Genomic DNA, 2,790 nt, shown 5'->3' with positions numbered 1-2,790 from the left:
CCCTGCAGCAGATGCGAACCCTCAAATTGCCCATGAAAGGCATGCCACCAGAAATAAGCTGTAGTGTTAGGCCACTAAGGTTTGGGAGTTGTACATTAGTTATTACAGCATAACAGGCCTAACCTAGCGAATACACTTCCCATATTTTGTTAAAGACGACTGTGTTAGAGTCTTGAAGCAAAGAATATAGCGATAATCCCTTGTTACTTGGCTGATGGGTGTTTATCCTTTTAGTATATATAGAATAAAGGAGTTAGAGAAAACAGTCCCAGTAGTTATGGACCAAGCCTATGGATACAGGATACAAGGTAGCACAATTTTTTTTATATTTTTTAACTGATTTAAGAGAGAGAGAGAAAGGGAGAGAGAGAAACATCAATGATGAGAGAGAATCATTGATCAGCTGCCTTCAGCACACCCCCTGGAAATCTAGCCTGAAACCTGGGCATGTGCCCTGACCTGGAATTGACCTCCTGGTTCATAGATCGACGCTCAGCCACTGAGACACACTGGCCGGGTGGCAGCACAAATTTGAAATACACAACTTGATGATGAGTTTTGAGATATGTATCAATACCACCAAGAGTAAAAATACCCATCCTCCAAAAGTTTCCTCACATGGCTTTATAACGCACTCTGCCTATCCCTCCCTGCTCCAATCTCCAAAAATATCATGTTTTGCTTCCACCACTAAACATTAGTTACATGGTATACCGCATATATTTTGGTGGAGCTGATTTCTTATACCCGGCATAATTACTTTCCTATTCATCCATGTTGTAGAAAATCAATAGTTCATTCCTTATTATTGTTGAGTGGTATTCCATTGAAAGGATATAATACAATTAGTTTATCTATCATCTATTGGTGGACTTCTCAGTTGTTTCCTGTTTGGGGCTGTTATAAATAAAGTTGCTATAAATGTGTATTTCCAAGTTTTTGTATAGACATTTACTTTAATTTCTCTGGGTAAACGCCTAAGAGTGAAATGGCTGGGTCATAAGGAAGGTGTATATGTAGTGGTATCTCATTGTGGTTTTAGTGACTAATGACTAATAATGTTGAGCATCTTCTTATATGTGCTTATTTCCCACCCATGTATCTTCCTTGGATAAGCACCTTTTCACCTTTACAAAAAATTTGGATTATTTGTGTTTTAAAGCTTAGAGTTTCTTTTTTCTTTCCTTTTTAAAATATATTTTTATTGATTTCAGACAGGAAGGGAAAGGGATAGAGAGATAGAAACATCAATGATGAGAGAGAATCATTGATTGGCTGCCTTCTGCATGCCCCCAACTGGGGATCGAGCCCACAACCCGGCAATGTGCCCTTGACTGGAATCGAACCCGGGACCCCTCAGTCCTCAGTCCAATGCTCCATCCACTGAGCCAAACCAGCCAGGGCATAAAGTTTCTTTATATATTCTAGATACAAATATTTTTCAACAGATATATGCTTTTCAAATTTTTTTTTTATCTCAGCCTGTGGTTTATCTTTCATTTTCTTAACAGTGTCTATTGAAGAGCAGACACTTTTTATTTTGATGGAGTCTAATTTATGGATTTTTAAAATGGATTGTGTTTTTATTTATTTATTTTTCTTTATTGATTAAGGTATTACATATGTGTCCTTATCCCCCCATTTTTCCCCCACCTCCCCACCCCGACTTGTGCCCGCACTCCCCTACTGTCTGTGTCCATTGGTTATGCTTATACGCTTACATATAAGTCCTTTGGTTGATCTCTCCTCCTTCCCCCCACCCTCCCTGCCTTCCCTCTGAGGTTTGATGGCCTGATCAATGATTCTCTGTCTCTGGATCTGTTTATGTTCATCAGTTTATGTTGTTCATTATATTCCACAAATGAGTAAGATCATGTGATATTTATCTTTCTGCAACTGACTTATTTTGCTTAGCATAATGCTGTCCAGGTTGGATTGTGTTTTTGATGTACCTAATAAAGCTTTGTCAACATGAGGCTGCAGGTACTCTTTGAGATAGTGATTTCCTTTCCCTCACAAATATACCCAGAAACAAAATGCTGGATCATATGGTAATTATATTTTTAGCTTTTTGAAGAACTTCTATACTGGCTTCCATAGAGGCCACCAACAGTGCTAGGGGTTCTCTTTTCTTCACATCCTTCCTAGCATTTATCTCTTGTCTTTTCTTCATAATATCCATTCTAACAGGTGAGATGATATCTCATTGTGGTTTTAATCTGCATTTCCATGATAATTAGTGATGTTGAGCCTGTTTTCATATACCTGTTGGCCATTTGGATGTTTTCTCCTAGGAATTTTGTGATTTCATTTATTATGCTTAAGCCTTTAATCCATTTTTAATTTTTGTGAGTGTTGCAAGATATAGTCCAGATTTGTTTTTTGCATATGAATATCCAGTTTTCCAATATCATTGTTTAAGATATTACTTTTCTCCCACTGAGTATTATTGGCTCCCTTGTCAAAATTAGTTGACTGTATACATATATATATAATTTCTGGGTTCTCAATTCTGTTTCATTGGTCTATGTACCTGTTTTCATGCCAGTGCCATACTCTTTTGATTACTATAGCTTTGTAATATAGTTTGAAATCAGGAAGCATGATGCTACCAGCTTTCATCTTCTTTCTTGAGATTGCTTTGGCTATATGGAGTCTTGTGGGGCCCATGCACATTTTAGGATTGTTGTATCTATTTTCTGTAAAAAATACCATTGGAATTTTTATAGGGATTGGATTGAATCTATAGATGGCTTTGGGTAGTGTGACATTTTTAACAATATTAATTCT

This window comes from Myotis myotis, unplaced genomic scaffold, assembly GCF_014108235.1.
Source record: "Myotis myotis isolate mMyoMyo1 unplaced genomic scaffold, mMyoMyo1.p scaffold_m19_p_3, whole genome shotgun sequence".
NCBI classification, from domain to species: domain Eukaryota; kingdom Metazoa; phylum Chordata; class Mammalia; order Chiroptera; family Vespertilionidae; genus Myotis; species Myotis myotis.
This window is presented reverse-complemented; position numbering follows the sequence as displayed.